This window comes from Hyperolius riggenbachi, chromosome 3 (genome assembly GCF_040937935.1).
Source record: "Hyperolius riggenbachi isolate aHypRig1 chromosome 3, aHypRig1.pri, whole genome shotgun sequence".
Classification (NCBI taxonomy): Eukaryota; Metazoa; Chordata; class Amphibia; order Anura; family Hyperoliidae; genus Hyperolius; species Hyperolius riggenbachi.
In genome coordinates this window covers 348,903,334-348,924,601 of record NC_090648.1, presented here as the reverse complement: position 1 = coordinate 348,924,601, position 21,268 = coordinate 348,903,334, and the positions used below count along the sequence as shown (strand labels likewise).

General features: G+C 45.5%; 1 long non-coding RNA gene across 1 annotated transcript in view; it reads left to right on the top strand.

The window, feature by feature from the left end:
• LOC137563938 (uncharacterized) overlaps window positions 1–18,676 on the top strand; it is an 83,377-nt gene extending 64,701 nt beyond the window's left edge. Inside the window, exon 3 of the long non-coding RNA XR_011030475.1 lies at window positions 18,619–18,676. This is a non-coding gene — a long non-coding RNA (uncharacterized lncRNA). The remainder of the gene's footprint in view (window positions 1–18,618) is intronic.
• Window positions 18,677–21,268: the final 2,592 nt, after the last annotated feature.

The following is a 21,268-nucleotide window of genomic DNA, read 5'->3' as shown; positions in this document are numbered from 1 at the left end:
CATTGTGTGTACTGCCACTCTGTGTACACTGCTCAGCCAGACTATATAGCATTGTGTTTACTTCCACTCTGTGTCTGCTGGGCCTGGGAACAGTAGTACACCGCTCACCCGCCACTGTATAGCATTGTGCTCTGTGTTGCTGCTGGGAATAGTGGTACACCGCTCACCCGCCACTGTATAGCATTGTGCTCTGTGTCGCTGCTGGGAATAGTGGTACTGTATAGCATTTCTGTACTGCCACTGTACTGCTGCCAGTCAGCGTGTACTGTAAGGATAAGTGAAATGAGGAAGAAATCCGGTGAAAGAGGAAGGGGCAAGGTAAGAGGTGTTTCCCCTGACGGTTCACATACAGGCCACAGGGGAGCACCCAAGAAAACCCACTCAATACCGCCCATGTTGTCCAGGACAACAACCCTCACAAATCCAAAAGAACAGGACCAGATAATTACTTGGATGACCTCTCAAGCGTCCAGCAGTGGGTTAAGCAGCACCAGCACATCACGCACGAGGTCCGAGTCCTCAGCCAGTTACAAGGAGCCAGTGGGCACAAAGCTGACACAACCGGCAGCGACACCACGCACACAACTGCCAGATAACCAGTCCGATGAATTACCTCAGGACACAATGGGGTATTCGCAGGAGCTATTCCCAGCCCAACAAACTTCCACCTTTCAAAGGTCAATGGAGGAACAGCCAGAAATGTTGTGCCTGGATTCACAACCATTACCTGTGGGAAATGCACCGCGCACTGAAATACAAGGCGAGTCCGAGGAGGACTCGGAAACCCAAATCCCAGAGCAAGTTGGGCAGGAGGGGTTGCAATTGCAGGAGGTCGGCCGACAAGATCTGGAAGACGACGTTGGAGTGAGCTGCGCAGAGGTTGTTCTGGGGAGCTCTACTCCACGGCGGCGGCCCCCCACAACATATGACGAGTTTGAGGAGATGGAAGAGGAGGGTATGGACAATGTGGACAGAGACCCAGATTTTGTTTGTGAACGAGAACATCGCCGTCGTAGCAGCAGCACAGATGAGTCTGTTGAAGAACCCACTGCTGCACGAGTTCGCCTTGTGCCACAAGGTAGGCGGCGCGCAATTTCAGGCACCACAAGCGTGGAAGTTCAAGTGAGAGGCAAAAGAGGAGCAAACAGAAATCGCCAGCAAGGAGGCAGGTGCTCCAAAGTCTGGGCTTTCTTTGAAGACTGCACTGAGGATGTTACCATGGCAATTTGCAAGGTGTGCAAGACCCGCCTGAGCAGGGGGAAAAGTATTAACAACCTCTCCACCACCAGCATGAGCCGCCACATGCTATCCAAACATCCCACTCTGTGGGCAAACGCGGCAGGACAGGGTACCAGCAACACTGCCTCCCTTGGGTTCACCAGACTCACCACCAGACCCGCCTCAGCAGCAGCAGTAGCCCAGCCATTGCGTGGTTCACAACATTCACAAACATCAGACGACGCTGACACTGTCACTTTCCGGAGTAGTGCTCTTGAGGTCTCCCAGTGTTCATCAAACACAACAACCAACAGCCCTTCCGTGTGCAGCGCTACGGTTCAGTTGTCTGTGTTGGAGATGTTTGAGCGCAAGAGGAAATTGCCAGCAAATGACCCCCGGGCCGTGGCAGTAACAGCCAGCATAGCCAAGCTTCTGGCCTGCGAAATGCTGCCATATCGAGTGGTGGAGACAAACAGCTTCAAGGGCATGATGTCAGTGGCCATCCCACGTTACGTGGTTCCCAGCCGCTACCACTTTGCGCGCTCTGCAGTGCCTGAGTTGCATGAGCACGTGGTCAGCAAAATAACCCGAAGCTTGAAGAATGCCATTGCCTGCAAGGTTCACCTCACCACTGACACCTGGACGAGTGCATTCGGACAGGGTCGATACATCTCCCTTACCGCGCACTGGGTGAACCTTGTGGAGCCTGGCAGCGATTCCTCACCTGCTACGGCGCGGGTGTTGCCCACGCCGCAAACAGCTGCACCGCCGTCCCTCCCACTGGATAACAACAGCAGCACCTACCTCTCTGACTCCTTCTCCTCCAACGCATCTTAAAGCTGTACCTCATCCGGAAACGCTAACCCAGCAGCAGTAGGATCGTGGAAGCAGTGCAGCACAGCTGTTGGCATGCGTCAGCAAGCGTTGCTGAAGCTGATCTGCCTTGGGGATAAGCAGCACACAGGGGAGGAAATTTGGAAGGGAATAAAGGAACAGACGGATTTGTGGCTGGCACCGCTGGACCTGAAACCGGGCATGGTTGTGTGTGATAATGGGAGTAATCTCATTCGCGCTTTAAGGTTGGCTAAGCTGACACACATCCCTTGCCAGGCGCACATGATGAACCTAGTAGTTCAGCGGTTCCTGAGGACATACCCAGGCGTGGCCGATCTTCTGTTGAAGGTGCGTCGAGTGGCCAAACATTGTAGAAATTCCAGTACTGCTTCGGGGGCACTCGCCAAGATGCAGGAGCGCTTCAATCTCCCCCACCATCGCTTGCTGTGTGATGTCCCTACGCGCTGGAATTCTACTCTGCACATGCTAGCACGCTTTTGTGAGCAGAAGAGTGCAGTGGTCCAGTACATGACGGCGCAGTACCGAGGCGCATCCGGACAGCTGCCAAGCTTCTGTGGATCCGATTGGGCCAACATGTTGGACCTCTGCCAAGTCCTCCAAAATTTTGAGCAATCCACGTTGCTTGTGAGCAGTGACAACTCTTCAGTCAGCATTACCATACCACTGCTGTGTTTACTGAAGAGGTCAATGTTGAAAATCAAGGAAACAGCTGTCGTGATGCAACTGGGGGAATCTGAAGGAGAAAACGATCAGCGTGATGGTACCAACATCAGGCCATCCGCCTCAGGGAACGCTGGCCCCAGCAGCTATGACGAAGAAGAGGAGGAGGAACAGCTGGAGTTGGAGCAGGAATTTCATGCCACCACTGACGAGGGCCAGAGCGGTGCACGTTGGACTTCCACAATTCAGCGCGAATGGTCAGCAGAAGCAGACCAGGAGGAAGGTGACGACTATGATGCATCACAACAACTATCACAACGCTCACAAGAGGATGATGAGGATTCTGGTAGGACTCTGGCACACATGGCTCAATTCATGCTAGACTGCATTGAACGCGACCCACGCATTGTGCGCATTCTGGACAACACCAATTACTGGGTTTATACCCTTCTGGATCCACGGTACAAACACAATGTTCAAAAACTGCTTGAAGAAAGAGTCAGACAGGTCAAAATGGAAGAATACCAGCAGGCCCTTGTGGAGACTTTAGAGAGGAGATTGACATCCTCCCCCTCCTCTAGCCAGTTGTACGCCGACAGACTGACTTCCGCAAACCCAGGACGACCAGGAGGGCAGCAAACAACGCAAGCCGCAGCTAGTGCCCAAAAGGGAATGGTATCGGCAGTGTCCTTGGAGTGGGAAAATTTTCTGACACCCATGCAGCAGCAGCCCACTGAACAGCAAGCGTGCAGCACCTCCAACACCGATCGCCTGGAGAAGATGGTCAAGGACTACATGTCAGATGACGTAGCTGTGTCGAACAATCCATCTGCACCCTTCAACTATTGGGTATCGAAGCTAGACACCTGGCACGAACTGGCAATGTACGCAATAGAGGTGCTGGCTTGCCCGGCAGCCAGCGTTATGTCGGAACGCTGTTTCAGTGCTGCCGGAGGCATCGTCACAGATCGGCGTATCCGCCTCTCCACAGAAAATGCAGACCGTCTGACTCAAATTAAAATGAATCAATCCTGGATTGGAAACGACTACGCAACACTCCAGGACCCCAACCAAGTAACATGACCAATGAACATCTGGGATGGTTTAGCGTTTCCGGTCCCTGTTTATTGAACCTCTCATCTGTATTACATTTATGACTGCATGGCGGCAAAAAGCATTGCTGCTATATCCGCACGCTTTTTTTCCTCATGCAAGGCCTGGGTTGTTGTGTCTCACAAAGCGTGGCCTTCTCCTCCTGCGCCTCCTCCTGTTCCATCACGTCTGCTGCTGCTGGGTTAGCGTTGCCGCGTGGTCCCTGTTTATTGAACCACTTATCTTTATTACATTTATGACTGCATGGCGGTACAAAGCATGCTATCCGCACGCTTCTTGTCCTCATGCAAGGCCTGGGTTGTTGTGTCTCACAAAGCGTGGCCTTCTCCTCCTGCGCCTCCTCCGGTTCCATCACGTGTGCTGCTGCTGCTGCTGCTGGGTTAGCGTTGCCGGTCCCTGTTTATGGAACCTCTTATCTTTATTACATTTATGACTGCATGGCGGTACAAAGCATGCTATCCGCACGCTTTTTGTCCTCATGCAAGGCCTGGGTTGTTGTGTCTCACAAAGCGTGGCCTTCTCCTCCTGCGCCTCCTCCTGTTCCATCACGTCTGCTGCTGCTGGGTTAGCGTTGCCGCGTGGTCCCTGTTTATTGAACCACTTATCTTTATTACATTTATGACTGCATGGCGGTACAAAGTATGCTATCCGCACGCTTCTTGTCCTCATGCAAGGCCTGGGTTGTTGTGTCTCACAAAGCGTGGCCTTCTCCTCCTGCGCCTCCTCCGGTTCCATCACGTGTGCTGCTGCTGCTGGGTTAGCGTTGCCGGTCCCTGTTTATGGAACCTCTTATCTTTATTACATTTATGACTGCATGGCGGTACAAAGCATGCTATCCGCACGCTTCTTGTCCTCATGCAAGGCCTGGGTTGTTGTGTCTCACAAAGCGTGGCCTTCTCCTCCTGCGCCTCCTCCTGTTCCATCACGTCTGCTGCTGCTGGGTTAGCATTGCCGCGTGGTCCCTGTTTATTGAACCACTTATCTTTATTACATTTATGACTGCATGGCGGTACAAAGCATGCTATCCGCACGCTTCTTGTCCTCATGCAAGGCCTGGGTTGTTGTGTCTCAAAGCGTGGCCTTCTCTTCCTGCGCCAACCTCCTCCTGTTCCATCACGTGTGCTGCTGCTGGGTTAGCGTTACCGGTCCCTTTTCCTGGAACCTCTTATATGTATTACATTTATGACTGCATGCCGACAAAAAGCATGTTACCTGTGCAAAGAAAACAGACATTTCCCGCATTTAAAAGACAGTTTTCCCTTTGAAACTTTAAAATCGATTTTCTCAAAAACTATAAGCTCTTTTTGCTAATTTTTTTTTCCTCTTGTACCCACTCCCAAGGTGCACATACCCTGTAAATTTGGGGTATGTAGCATGTAAGGAGGCTTTACAAAGCACAAAAGTTCGGGTCCCCATTGACTTCCATTATGTTCGGAGTTCGGGTCGAACACCCGAACATCGCGGCCATGTTCGGCCCGAACCCGAACATCTAGATGTTCGCCCAACACTAGTCCTGGTCTGGTTTGCTTATGTTCTCGAGTGTTCTCCAGCTCTAGTAAAATGCTATTAAATATGCCCAACATCTGATCTCACTTACTAGTCTCCAAATAGCTTTCTTTCTGTTCAAATGTTCATTGGTCATGTATTGCTGTCTGCAATTACAGATGGAGAGAATGTCTGCAATGACCTTTGGCAGAGTACAGCTTGCTGCCAGACCATGATGGTGGCCAGAGTGTGAGGGATCAAAAGGTAGCAATATTATAAGAGCCTCCTGTAGCAGTGTCCTACAGTGGAGCATCCCTGTTGGTATAGTGATGCTTAATTAGGCGACCTTGTTGTTAATGGTCCTTATTTATGAATTGTGCACCGATTGCTGCCTATATGCTGATGTCAGCATCTACACGCTGACGCTTAAAGAAATAATAATTCCGCACTTTGGCAAGAGAGAGCTTTGTGTAACGTACAAAGCTGAGACTTGATATAAATATCCGCTAGCCGTAATCCTGCTTGGTAGGGTGTCCCGTGGGAGGGACAGGCTGCCACGCTAACAGGACCTCTGAGCTGAGTCACACACAACTCATCGCTTATCAGGATTAGCATGGACACAGACAAAATAGTCAATTAAAAACAGATTAGCATAAATGATACTGATTGGGATTCCTCGGCCCTGTTTATCTGCATAACAGAAGAAAGAGCTCACTGTCTGCTTGCATTCTCCAGCCTTCCAGCTCTCCTTGCACTCACCACACACACATCAATATTGCCCGGAGTTTTTATAGATCTGACTGGAATTTTGATCACATTTTTTTAATCAATCCTCTTGCAATCAAGAAGTGTTTATTTGATCATTTTTTTAATGATTTGCCATAGACCTAGAAAATAAAATTACAGGGCCTATGTATAAGTTGATCATAAATGGCCCCTTTTATGTTTCAGTGCAAATGGCCTATTGTGTCAGAATGCTAGATCTAATACTCTATCCCGAGAGGTTATCTTAAAGTACATCTGAACTGAGAGGGATATGGAGGCTGCCATATTTATTTTATTCAATACCAGTTGCCTGGCAGTCCTGCTGATCACTTTAGCTGCAGTAGTGTCTGAGCCACACACCTGAAACAAGCATGTGGTAAATCCAGTCAGATTTTAAGGGAATCTAAGAGGGGGGAAAGAAATCTACATACCTGGGGCTTCCTCCGGCCCCCTTCAGGCTAATTGCCCCCTCACATTCTCCTGCGCCGCCTGGGGAGTACTGCGCATGCACTTCCCCGCACAGTACTACTGCTCAAGTGCAGAACACTCCTGATGATGAGCACTATGGGGGGGGGGGGGAGGGGCACACTTTATGGGTTGTATAGCAGAGGCTCTAGGCAGCACACTAGAACATAATTCAGCACCGGCTGTTGCCAGCAGCTGAATTACTTCGCTTTTTGGCAATAGCTCCGGCAATGTCTGGCACCCGAATTAGTCACTGAGCGCCGCTATAGCCGCAAGTCACATTCTGGCCTATGGCACCGCCCAAATCATTGGTGCAGCTCTGCACTGAAATTAGCTGTCAGGATTATGTAAGCATCCAACCAATGAAATAAAACTAGAGGGATCTTCCTCTGATTTGTCAGTAAGGAAGGAGCAGGAAAGGTCAGACTGCATGGTGGATGGTGTGGTGTAATGGATGGTGTAATGGTTAAGGGCTCTGCCTCTGACATGGGAGACCAGGGTTGCTCTGCCTCTGACACAGGAGACCAGGGTTCGAATCTCGGCTCTGCCTGTTCAGTAAGCCAGCACCTATTTAGACCTTAGGCAAGCCTCCCTAACACTGCTACTGCCTATAGAGCGCACCCTAGTGGCTTCAGCTCTGGTGCTTTGAGTCCGCCAGGAGAAAAGCGCGATATGAATGTTATTTGTCTATTTGTTTTGTCTTTGTCTTGCATAAAACATCATTTGTAGACAGTAGTTGTTAAACATTTCTGATGGTTATATTAATACTGAATAACTATAATAAAGTGTATAAATAAGGATGAAGGAGGGGATAGTCTAAAAGACACGACAACATGTGTACAGCTCTATCCACCCCAAGGTAGTGATGGCCTGGAGTAGCCCACCTTTATGCCCATGAGCCATGGTTTTCATTTGCTGTAAGTAAATCTGCTATGAATGGATAATGAACATGTAATCTCTGAGGGGAACTGTAGCCTTCAATCAAATGGGATGCATTATAGAGAGCTTTGATGCAGGGTAAAATGATAAACATATAATCTCAAGCCTCGCTGGGATTATAATGGAAATGTTTGAACGCTGTCTATAATATTTATGAGATACAGTATAGACACAAGTGCCTTTAAATCTTCCTAAGCTGGAAGTCCCATGGTATGTGATGGATTCCTCTAGTGATGCTGGAGATGGGATTTTATCCTCTTGTTGACATTATATTATATTAAAAAAAGAAACACTGCAGTAAAGAATGTGATGATTAAATAAGGGGTTCGGTGGATCAGCAGCACTATTAGGGATTATTTTAGCTGCAGCACAATAGATGGATGCAAACGGCACACAACCTGCCTTTCCTTTCCATTTCTTGTTATTTCCTTTCAGCCTGTCTGGTTACTATGTGCTTGTTCTGCACGCAGTGGCGGTGCCTAACCATCCGTGCCCCTATCATGTCCCTATCGTGCTTACATGTCTGTCAGTGCGGCTGGGCCTGCATCTGATGATGCCACCCTCTCACTGCCGTATCTTCCTCACTGATGTGTTTATCTGACTTCCGCTAAAGCTCATCATGCAGTCTAATGAGTCTTCTTGTGTTCATTTCCTGCGCTCGGTATTAGACTAGATGCACGCCGTGCATGATGAATGCATACGTGAGGGCTGTTTGTCATGGCAATGACATTCTCATGTGAGTGACACCATTCGTTTTCTCCACTAGTGTGACATTTAAAGAGCGTACCTCCCTATCTCCTGGCTTGTTAGTGAGTCTTGTGGAGGTACCGTGCATTAGTGGCTCTCTGCAGCCTCACCCTTTACTTTCACACTGAGCTGGGACCCTGCTAGCCGCTCCTAGGTCTGCACAAGGCTCCAAACACCATTAATCAGAAGCACAATAACAAGTCTCTAACCTACTGCCATACCCAGATACAGCAACTCAATTAACCTTATGGCAGCAGGTTGCCCAGACCCACTAAACTAGTGTCTACCTTGGGCATTTCCGCCACACTTGATCTTATTATAGAAAAATAGAAAAATATGCCTCTGCCCGCTCTTGTTTCACATTTGTATTGGAAAGCTTTGAGGGGATTAAATAACCCTTTTTTCCTTTGCAAAATGTCAGGGCGATAAATTGGAAGCATGTAATAACTGTACAGCCCTGGTATGAAGCACTGTCAGGCCTGTTCCTAGTATCAAATATTTGATAATAGGAGATGCAAAGACATGATTTTGCGTTTGCAATTTTTTAAAAAAAAATTCACACAAAAAACAGCTAGCCTGCTGTCTGAATTTTAAACGCAGTAAATGCCCACACTATAATTCGCACAGAATCGAAAATACGTATGTGATGCCACTGAAATTCATTTCATCTGCTGCAAACTCATTTTTGCAAATGTGTACACAAAGTGTGGATCCTGCCATTATTATTACACAGAGTTTGTAATAATTATGTCCCTCTTCGCCAATAATAAAAGGCCATATACCATTTTTTTTCTATCTATTGAGCCTGGTTCACATTGCAAGAGCTTTTTTTTTAGCTCTATTGATTGGAAAAGCTCTTGCTAATGCAATGCTATGGGTGATCTTTATGAAATCACATTGCTCAAGTGAGAATAAACGCATTACATTAGCGAGAGCTTTGAAAATCACAAGCGCTTAGAAAAGCTCTTGCAGTGTGAACCAGCCCTTATATTACATTATTTCTCCCTTTGCCTGCTTATTTCCCAAAACAACACCAGGGGTGTAGCTACAAATCATGGTGCCCTACAGCAAACCTTTAATGGCGCCGCCCAAAGTTCACATTCTTTCTCTTGCCTACCCTTGGTGACCCTCACACTCGGGCGGAGGGGGGGGGAGGGGGACATCTTGCAAAGGTCGTAGAGCAAGTATGTCCATCATGATCTTCACACCTATAACAGTGCAGCCACAAAAACACCTGATATTAATGGTGAACCCCTTTATTGGAGGAAGGGAAGGATGGTAGCTGGGGCTTCCTAGCAGCTTTGGGCTTCTCTGGGGTTGCAGGAGCTGCTCCCCTCTAGTTACAGTGGTGTGAATAACTATTTGCCCCCTTCCTGATTTCTTATTCTTTTGCATGTTTGTCACACTTAAATGTTTCTGCTCATTAAAAACCGTTAACTATTAGTCAAAGATAACATAATTGAACACAAAATGCAGTTTTAAATGATGGTTTTTATTATTTAGTGAGGAAAAAAACTCAAAACCTACATGGCCTTGTGTGAAAAAGAAATTGCCCCCTGAACCTAATAACTGGTTGGGCCACCCTTAGCAGCAATAACTGCAATCAAGCGTTTGCGATAACTTGCAACGAGTCTTTTACAGCGCTCTGGAGGAATTTTGGCCCACTCATCTTTGCAGAATTGTTGTAATTCAGCTTTATTTGAGGGTTTTCTAGCATGAACCGCCTTTTTTAAGGTCATGCCACAACATCTCAATAGGATTCAGGTCAGGACTTTGACTAGGCCTCTCCAAAGTCTTCATTTTGTTTTTCTTCAGCCATTCAGAGGTGGATTTGCTGGTGTGTTTTGGGTCATTGTCCTGCTGCAGCACCCAAGATCGCTTTAGCTTGAGTTGATGAACAGATGGCTGGACATTCTCCTTCAGGATTTTTTGGTAGACAGTAGAATTCATGGTTCCATCTACCACAGCAAGCCTTCCAGGTCCTGAAGCAGCAAAACAACCCCAGACCATCACACTACCACCACCATATTTTACTGTTGGTATGATGTTCTTTTGCTGAAATGCTGTGGTACTTCTACGCCAGATGTAACGGGACACGCACCTTCCAAAAAGTTCAACTTTTGTCTTGTCGGTCCACAAGGTATTTTCCCGAAAGTCTTGGCAATCATTGAGATGTTTTTTTTTTAGCAAAATTGAGACGAGTCTTAATGTTCTTTTTGCTTAAAAGTGGTTTTCGCCTTGGATATCTGCCATGCAGGCTGTTTTTGCCCAGTCTCTTTCTTATGGTGGAGTCATGAACACTGACCTTAATTGAGGCAATTGAGGTCTGCAGTTCTTTAGATGTTGTCCTGGGGTCTTTTGTGGCCTGTCGGATGAGTTTTCTCCGGGTTCTTGGGGTAAGTTTGGTCAGCCGGCCACTCCTGGGAAGGTTCATCACTGTTCCATGTTTTTGCCATTTGTGGATAATGGCTCTCACTGTGGTTCGCTGGAGTCCCAAAGCTTTAGAAATGGCTTTATAACCTTTACCAGACTGATAGATCTCAATTACAGTACTTTTGTTCTCATTTGTTCCTGAATTTCTTTGGATCTTGGCATGATGTCTAGCTTTTGAGGTGCTTTTAGTGTACTTCTCTGTGTCAGATAGCTCCTATTTAAGTGATTTCTTGATTGAAACAGGTGTGGCAGTAATTAGGCCTGGGGCTGACTACAGAAACTGAACTCAGGTGTGATAAACCACAGTTAAGTTATTTTTTTAACAAGGGGGGCAATCACTTTTTCACACAGGGCCATGTAGATTTGGAGTTTTTTTTTCTCACTAAATAATAAAAACCATCATTTAAAACTGCATTTTGTGTTCAATTATGTTATCTTTGACTAATAGTTAACGGTTTTTGATGAGCAGAAACATTTGTGTGACAAACATGCAAAAGAATAAGAAATCAGGAAGGGGGCAAATAGTTTTTCACACCACTGTATGTCCCTGAACAGCACGTTTGAAACAATATAGTAGTTTCTCATAAACAAAGCAGAGTCCAGATGGACCAGGGGAATTGTATATCACGCACTGATTGATCCTGCATTCAAGTGGGCCCTACAGGTTCTAAAACTTAACTTGTATTTAATAAAAGTAAAAATCTAAATGCATGGAGGAAACATACTAATTATCTATCTGGCTTTTCTATCTGGCTCATCCTCTATTGCTTTCAGCGTCCTGGATTTGGTAATTTAGCTTACACATATGATTTGCCTTTTCCGTCTGAAGTGAAAGTAGTCACTGTGCGTCTGCATCACGCTTTGTGTGGCCTGACATTGATAAAGTGGGCTCTCCTATATATGAGCTGAACCGTTCTTCTGAGCCTTCTGTAGGAGCTCCCTGGGCAACTTAAACTGGACCTGAACTCAGAATGTCCTCTGCTATAAAAGATACACAACAGCATAATAACCTTTTAACAAAACACATTTCTTTGTTACAGCTGATACAAATCCTAAAATAAATCTGCACAGTTTCTACTTCCTGATTCCTGGAAGCAGTCATATTGTTTACAGCCTGTACTTTCAAATGGGCAGGGGCAAACGCAGGATTTTTAAGGGGGGGGTTCCTGAAAGGTCCAGAAGCACGTATGTCCCCGAGTGCTTCCGAATACAGGTGGCTCCATACTGCCCATGCACAAAAGTGCGCTGGCGTATTACGGAGCTGCCTATCTTTGGAAGTACTCAAGGACACAAGTGTTTCTGAGGGCTTCTGGTAGCAGCAAATGTGAACGGGGTACAGCGCTGGAACAACTCCCCGAGAGAGGAACGGGAGATAGACTTAGTTTGGACAATTCAGTGGAATATGCCACCTAGTGTCACATAGCGCAAGCGATACCCATATGATGCAGGGATATATGCATCTGCGGAAGATGTCGGCGCTACATAAATACTAAATAATAATATTTTGCCTCACCAGGATTGCACTTTTATTTAGCTTTCCTGTAAGACAAGAACACACAGTCAGCACTAGGGGAAGAGGGAAACAAAGGTGAATGAGGGAGGCTGGTGCACACCAAGAGTGCTTCTGAGCGGTTTTCAAATCAACAGTGATTTAAAAAGCGCTTGGCTAATGTTACCCTATGTGGGTGTTCCCACAGCAGCGTTGTGATTTTTTCAAAATCGCAGGTATACTGCATGTAGCATGTTTTTGAGCAATTCATTCAAAAATCGCTCTGAAAATCACTTCACAAAATCACACACACAAATTGCTAGCGATTGCTATTGTCATTTTGGCGTTGCACTAGCCCAGAGAGAGGAGTGGAGAAATTGAGAATAGCCTGAGATGGAGCAGAGAACTTATCTGTATTGAAGTCCCACATCACACAGGCTACTTGCCTGTAATCGGACTCCTGTCCCTGTCAGTCTCTCACACAAGTCAGAAAGAAGCCCTCCTGGAGTCTAGGGACTGTCAAAAACTTTTCAGCTTGTTATCCACACCTTATCCACACATGCAGTCATTATAACAATGGGGAGAGACCAGACAGATGTTTGCCCACAGACCCTGAGTCCAGGCAAGCTCTGCATCATGCTGTGCATATTTACCAGCTTGCCTGCACTCTAATTTCATCATGTCTGACACTTCTGTGCTGTGGAGAGTCCAGGACTCCATAATCCACATTCTCTCACTGCAGGCTGCATCTTCTTGTGAGGGTTGTGAGGGAAGCTCGGCTGCCTCTCTCATTCTATTAGCTGGAGGGAGGCACCAGAAGTAAGAAGGGAGGGAGAATGAGGCTGTTTATATTATGCGGGCTTCCCTGGCTGAATACACAGCTCAGTGCAGGGGGGAGGTTCCAGACACCCGGAATAGCCCCCTGAGTTCGCCAGTGGGCTTATCTGCCATAGGCAGTCATGAGACACGGGAGGAGATCAAATTACAACTAGTGTTTAGACACACAAGGGAGAATTACACAGGATAAACTCTTTAAATAAATTCAGGGTGCATTTCTGTTCTGTTTTCTGTTTTCCTTGTGTCCTGTGCAAGAGTGCAGGTCCACTTTAAAGGAAACCAGAGACGAAAAAAAAAAAGTTTAAAAAATACCCGTGGTTATCTCCAGCCCCATGTGCAGGTATCGCTCCCATGCCGCCGTCCTCCGCTGCCTGCAACTCCCGTACCGGGTCCCATAACTTCCTCCAGTGGCGGCCGTCAGAGAGATACATAGAGAGCGCACTTCCTCTTGTGCAGACTGGCTGCCCCTGGACGAAGTTACAGATCCTGGTACCGGAGCTGCAGGCAGCGGAGGACAGCGGCATGGGAGCGATCCGTGCACATGGGGCTGTAGGAAGCCCAAGTATGTATAAAACGGTTTTTTTTTTGTCTCTGGTACACTTTAAACGATAGTGATGATGATCATAATCTGCTAATTACGATTACCCCAAATTTTGCACAATTTTTCACAATTACGGTTTGAACATTCAATTGTTTTTGCATAATACATTTGTAATTATGCAAAATTTTGCATAGTTTTGTGTCGACTTTAGGGGTTAATAGCAAAGCCCCTATACATGCTGTCACCAAAATTCTTTATTGAAATTTCCTTTTTTGTATTATTCCTACTATTTCCCTTGGTGATGAATGATAGCATGTACAGGGACTTAGTTATTAATCGCTAAGGTCGGCACAAAATTACATGAAAATGACGCAGAATTACAATTCCTGATTATGTTTACAAACGAAATTAATTACATTTTTCCCGAAAATTTTGCATTACGATTTTGCATCGTATGTGCGAATTACGATGACAAATTATAATTAAGCATAATTAATGCTCATCCCTATTAAACAATCTCTGTGTATGTGAATTGTATGTGTGTGGTGGAGTATGTGCAGAATGGCTGCTTTATGCCTTTTAAAATTTTGTCTTTGTGTTGTCTTTTTGTTTTTATATGAATAAAGAGTTACAAAATGTTATCGTTAGTCTTTTATTGGTAGTCTTTGGAGCACACATTCTCTTCTTGCTTACTCTTTAAATGTGTGTTGTTTACTATTTACAAAGTAGCGAAGCTCAGCATGCTCATAAGTGGTCACCACTTATTAAATAAGCAATATAGTCTACTCCATGCAAATTTTTCACAATAGTGAATTAAAAGTGCAAATTCCATGCAAACCATTGCAGGGAAAAACCACTGCAGAGGATTGACTAGTTCAGGGATGGGCAAACTTTTTGACCTGAGGGCCACAAAGCAATCCTAAATTTGACTGAGGGGCTGGACCAGTGTGAGTAGCAGGCACATTCCCCACCCCTGATCCCAGAAGCCAACTGTGCCCCTGGTTTTAGTTCAACCCCCAGTTCAGGTAGCCGATGAGCTTCCCCCTAGTATAGGTAGGCAGGTTTGCCCCCAGAATTAGGCAGACCCCTGTCCAGTTTAAATTGACCGTTTGAGACAAGCAAATAAAAAATACATTACGGCGATGCAACCAATGTTGAGCACAGCCTGACGCACGTTTTGCAGTGAAAGGCGAGCCACTTCTTCAGATGCACACAGTGTAAGTGTTTGTACCCGTGGGGAAATCACACACATACTGTAAATATTACACCTACCATGGCAGATTTCCGGCAAGATCACTTCTTTGGATGGGTACCACCTGAAAGAAGCTAAGCAGGACAACTATGATATAGTCAGCAGAGCAATCTGCTGTAAGTACAGCCATGTGCAGTACGGCCACTGCGAATCGGGGATAGCAACATGATTGAGGGCTGCGCCGGCAAACTGGCCCAGCGACTGATCAGTTGCTGAAAATAAAACTGGCTGGCTGCGGGGGATCGGAGGATTGGTTTGTCCCAGCGAGGGCACAAGACATCTGCAGAGGGTGGGTGGAAACACCAGGTAAGTAAGTAAAACTTTTTTTTTAAACTCTGTTAAGGTTCACTTTAAGGTATGTCCTAGGTGTTAATTTCACAACTTGTGAAGAAAATGCATTTTAAACCACCAGCAGGCAAGAAAATACTTTTTTTTTTTTTTTTACCAGGTGAGGTAATTTGTGTCAGCTAGGTGGATTCCATGTAGCTAAGACATTAATTACCTCACCTGTGCATAGGTAAGGTTGCCTGCAGAATACGTATATGGGCTCCTGTGCCTTTACTGTACGATCATGGGGACAAACACAGTTTGTGCCTCTGAAGAAGCATCCCCCTGTGACAGCGAAACGCACATCAGACTGGGTTTGTTATTTATGTCACCATGACATATTGGCTTTTTTTTTTTTATATTTTCTTGTCTCAAGAGTAATTGTTTCATGTAATGTTTTCATGACTTCTTAAAAATGGGACGGTAAATATACATCTACCTCCCCTCTTAACCTGTGAACGTCTTTCTTGTGACATGTCTGTGATCTTTACCTAATTCACAGAAATTCTGCAGCGTTTTTTTTTTTTTTTTTTTTTTTTTATTAATCAAGTGGCCTGGTGGAAAATATCTATACTCGCTGTTCCGACAAATATATTTCAGGAGTGCAGAAGAATCATTATAAATGGTGTGGAACTTGCATCTTCAAAAACTGTAATGAGAACTGACAGTTTTCAGATCCTTTGGCAATGCTATGCTAACAAAAGATCTACCAAGTATAGCCAGCATAAGAAAAAGAATGTAAAAAAACAAACCAAAAAACCTGCATTTGAGCACCGTCTCTTACAACATCTGACTAATAGATAATTTGTTTTTGTGCAGTTTAATGTGGACAGAAGTTTGACGAGGACCTCTCTTTGCATACAGGTCTGTGAGGGACACTGTAAATGAATGGGCTACAATAATATGATTTTTACATTGGTTAGTAGTCCATTTACCAGAAAACATACCTAATCATGATATCAGCCTGGTCGTGGTGTAAAACAGTTACTAAAGGGCTCATCCTGGAACATTTCCCAAAGGACAGGAAATAGTGCAGCCTACTCCCTTTTGAAGGTGTCGGAGCTACTGGGCGAGAAGCTGGTTATATAGATGAAAAGAATGCTCTGAATATCAATGACGTCTTAGCCTGGCAGGCTGCAGGAGGGGCAGGTGAGCGCTGTACAGAGATGTGGGGAGCAGTCTGGCACCATTCCTCACCCAGCTGCTCCCACCAAGATGTCACATTTAAGGTGTTTCAGTTTGTTGGCATTAAGCGACAGAGCAGGTGCTCGGGACATCACTAGCTGCTGCCAAAGCAAGCAAAGGACAGAAAAGACTGCAGCTCTCTTCTCCTTCCTCTCTGCTTATCCTGGAATGCCCAGCCCAAGTTGTATTTCTCTTTGAAAATAATGTTTCTGATTGTCCCATTTTCAATCACTGTTGACATTCCTCTGCATGCCACATATATAAAGGAAACAACAATTTCAGGACTTACATGGCTTTCCTGCACTAAAGTTTTTATTTTGTTTTGGCAACAGATATAATAAGATTGTCATATACCGTTAAGCCCGGCTATAGGTAACCTGTTCTGCGTGTCACATTTTTTAGATACAGATTTACATAAGTGATTCAACAAGTTAAAGTATTGTTGTGAATTTTCTAGCTAGTGGGAAGTGGGTCTGATGGTGTGGAACTCATTTCTCACATTCTATAACCACTAATGAACAATCTATCCATCTCTTGGAAATCTAAAATCAGGAACCGCGAAAAGGAGCTAGGTGGTTCAATGTTTATTAAAGAGACTCTGTAACATAATTTTCAGCCTTAATTCTTCTATCCTATACGTTCACATACCTGTTCTAATGTGCTATGGCTTACTGCAGCCTTTTTTAGTTGCACTGTCTCTGTAATAGATCTAATTTTATTTTCTTTGTCAAGCCTTGTCGAGCCAGGGAGGAATGCACTGCCCCTGCTGTGATAGGGAGAAGTTATGCACACCCCCTCCACGCCCCCTGCAGGCTCTGTGTGTGTGATGTGTGTATGAGTCACATGCATGGTCTCTGCTCACAGCCAGCCTGTCTGTGACCTTGTGAACAGCTGTGAGTGAGCTGTGAGTTCTGTTGAGCTGTGAGTTCAGTTGTGATATGTCTACCGTCACTGGGTGGCGACTAGATTGGTAGACATTCATATAGTCTGTTTCTGTTCTTGCTTTCTCTTGAGTTTCTACCTTGTTTATATTGCCCAGTGTTGCTCCATCGTGCAATTTCAATCTGGCATCTGTGGATGTACAAAGGACTTGCTCCTCTGTACTCCCACAGCTCCACCTGCTGGTTGGAATTCCCCTCTACAAATATATACTGGGTACTCTGCTTCTGTGATTGTGGGGATTTCCATCTGCTTCAGCGCACGTGGTGTGCGCTGACTGTGGAAATCGCCCTCAGATCATTACACCTCTTCATTTGTACACAAAATCCTTAATTTTAAGAAGTTTATAGGTTTGTATATTCCAGCTATGGGCTATTATATAGCTGAACTTCAGCTAGCAGGGGGTATTGCGGCGGTGATTCTGGCCAAATTTCGGGTATTGTATAGCCCAATTCTGACTAACGGTGGAGATCTTGGCCAGGGCGGCACTTCAGGAATGTGCACCAAGTACCGTTCAGCTTTGGTGGGTTATTTTGGGTGCTGGGGGTTTGGCTACATGGGTTAGGTATTAACAGTGGGCACTTGGCTATAATATAACTGAGCAATGGGGGGGTTAGTGGTAGCGGCAGATTGGGTGGAGGGCCTGTGTTAGGCATAGGTAGGGGAATGGTTATTGTTAGGCATAGGTAAGGGAGGGTTAATGTGAGGTTTGGTAGAATACTGGTAATTTGGCAATAATCCCACCAGTGCTTTTATTAAATGTAATAGATAGAACAAATTACCTTTTATCTTCAAGTCTCACCCTAATATTCTGCTACTGCACTGAAGCATGGACGCTGGGATTCTATCTGCAAAGTCAGAGCCCAGTCATGCCGCTGGTCCAATGTGAATTTTGCAAAGTTACAAAACAACTAGTTTAAAGGCCAACACTAGGAAAAAAAACATTCAATTGGGTAATTTAAGGGCTAGAACCTCTTTTACATTTTTAGTTCTGTTTACGGTCCCAGTTTGCAGGACTCCCATAAATCTTTACAGCTTTGATACAAACCCTAGGAGTCCCAGTGGCAAGAAACAAAAGTGTTGCAATAAATGTATGACAACGGTATTTATTGTTGCTCCTAAGCTATGACACAAACCAATCACTGACACTAGTGCTGGGTGACAGCATGTAAGCATACTGTATAAGCTTACTGCATAGCCACTGCATCTGGAGAAACCTTTGTCCCTGAAACCTGAAAAGTAAAATAAAAAGTAAAACAGTAAAATAAAGTAAAATAGAACTCTGAAGATAGAAGCATTCATCTCAGTATTTTTCAGCCAACACTAGTAGTTAATTAAACCATACTTGTGTATTTCTGTTTCATTTAGCCGAATGCATCACGAAGGAAGTGTCTGACGGACTGAGATTCTGAAGTGCAGTCCGGGATTATGATTAAGATTATGTTGGTTTTGCATCTAAAAAAGCAAAATGGAAAAAAAAACCTTGGGATCAGGCAAGAGAAAAGTGCACACTCATGCAGCAATCAATGCATTCGTGATGGTTTCCTCTGAACTGAAACTCTGCAGCCATAAACCAGCCTTGAATCTTCAGAACATATATATATATATATGCTTCTTAACAATGACCCTCAGTTGCTAATGGACATTCCAAAGAGGTTTCCTAAATGTCTGCTAGTGCGTGATATTTGAAACGTTTACGGTGCGCTATGTATGTGATGTATGGTGACATTGAGCAGCTTAGAAGCAAGGTAACAACTTTCAGTGTATTTAGAAAATGGGAGCCTTGCATTGTTTCTTTTATGTACTAGTTATATCTAAAGATGAGTCATATTCTGCAAAATGCAATTCTCTTCTCTAACATCAACTCTTGAGTTGGTATTTAAAATGTTAAGACAATGTACTATTCTTCTATCTCCATTGTCATCACTCCTACATAAGGTAAATAAAGCATATTTGATAACGATTGAGTTTTTTTCTCACTTGAAATTGCTGTTTCATAATCCCACGAAAAGCATACTAAACTTAGACTGGGAAGGACCTGAATTATCTCCCGAGTTTCCACATTCCCCACCCCTTTCCCGCTCTGATTCTTTGTTTGCCTTTTTACAAAGCAAAATAGTGTAAATAGTTTTTGCGGATTACCATATTTTTCGGCATGTAATATGCACTTTTTCTCCCCCCAAAATGGGGAGAAAAAGTCCCTGCGTCTTATATTCCAAATACAGGGAGTCCCTGACTTATGAATGCCCGCTGATATGAACCGCGACCCGCCGCGATGTCGGGAACTCCTTTTATTGTGTCCTCCTCTCCCCCATGTCCTCCTCTGCTCCCCCTGAATAATGTAAAATGGCAGCTCTGCTCAGTGGGCTCACCTAATCCATTGGCTCCAGTGGCAATAAAGAAACCTCTCTTCTCCCTCACGGCTACCCTGGTGCCGCCTTCTGCTTATCGAGGGACAGAGGGGGACACACGGGGGACAGAAAGGGAGACATGGGGGGCAGAAGGGTCACTTGCCTGAAGAAGTAGGTTGTCCCACAAAACACGTTGCAGTGGAGGTTTTTGGGAAACATTAACATCTAGTTTCCTATTACCTGGAGGTAAGTCCACCTTTACCTACCTTTTACACTGTTTTTGACAAATTGTACTTTATACTGGTGCCTCTGTTTTCTACCTACAAGACATAGGTTTGTAACACATTCCTACAACACTCGGCTTTAAAATATTACCTGAGTGATCAGAGTCCTCATCCCTGGAGGCGACAATGCTCATTTGTGTGTAAAGGGCTTAAGCCATACAGAGATTTAGAACCTGTAACTAACTATATATTAGTTGGAGTTTTGCATTGAGTGTGTAATGATCGGTGTTAGTAAGCAGAGAGAATCTGATTATTGGTGATCTGCAGTATCACCAATAATGCAGATGTCACTCGATTATTAATGATCTGCAGAATCACCAATAATGCAAGTGTAACTAACCTCTGGATACTGTAGCAGAAGGAATAACAATCAACATAAGCAATATATAAGACTGTGGAAATATCCACCACACTGTGATTCCTCAGAGGTGTGGTTACCTCTGAATGGGAACCCCGTGTGTGAGATCCTCGGCCCAAGTGATGATTGGGATCTCAGCACCTGGCAGTAATCGTCTGCTAGGGCAGGCGTCTCAGAGAGGCAAGCCTCAGAGATATCCCACCAGTGGGAGACGTTCCACTGGGGAAAAGAGAAAGGTCAGACAGGCAGAGGTTCGGCAACAGAGAGACGGGAGCAGTACAAGAACAGAAGGCTGATTCAGAGTCCGTTAAACAGGCAGGGTCGGCAACTAAGAATCAGATAGGCAAAGGTACAAAATCGAGAAGAGGAGAGAGTAGTCAGGGATAGCCAAAGTCAAGACACAGATAAATATGCAATACAATCCTAGACTGAGGTGTGATGTCCTTGATATCAACACCAGGGAACTGAGCTAAGGTCTGAGCGTTTACACCTAAGTATTCACGACAGCAGACAGTGAGCAAATTACATCTGTGGGCTTAAATGCTAAAGCCCAGTTCCACCAGCCCGCCCAGGAGGCTGGAGCTGCAGTCAGCATGTAATTGGCTGGCTAAGGTCAGCTGATGGCCGGATCAGCTGACCTGTCTCCTGAGAAAATAAAGATCCTGCCGTCTCGCGCGCGTGCGCATGACCCTCTGCCTCTGGATCACAGAGAGGCCGGGTCCTTGGTCCGCGCACGCCCGCAACCGGAAGTCCGCTGGCTGAGCAGCGGGACCCGCCGCCATCCTGTCAGCCGCGGCGGCGCCCACCCTGCTCTGTGCCGCTGGCTGGGATGCGGAGGCCGCCGCCACGCTGTCCTGCGCGGCGCCGGCTCCGCTATTACTCACAGAGTGTCATTAAAGCCCTAATCCTTAACCACTTCAGCCTACAGTGTTGTTTCACCTTATGCATCTGAGCAACTTTCACATCCCATTCATTCGCCAATAACTTGTTTTTTCCACCACCATTTAGGCTTTCTTTGGGTGATA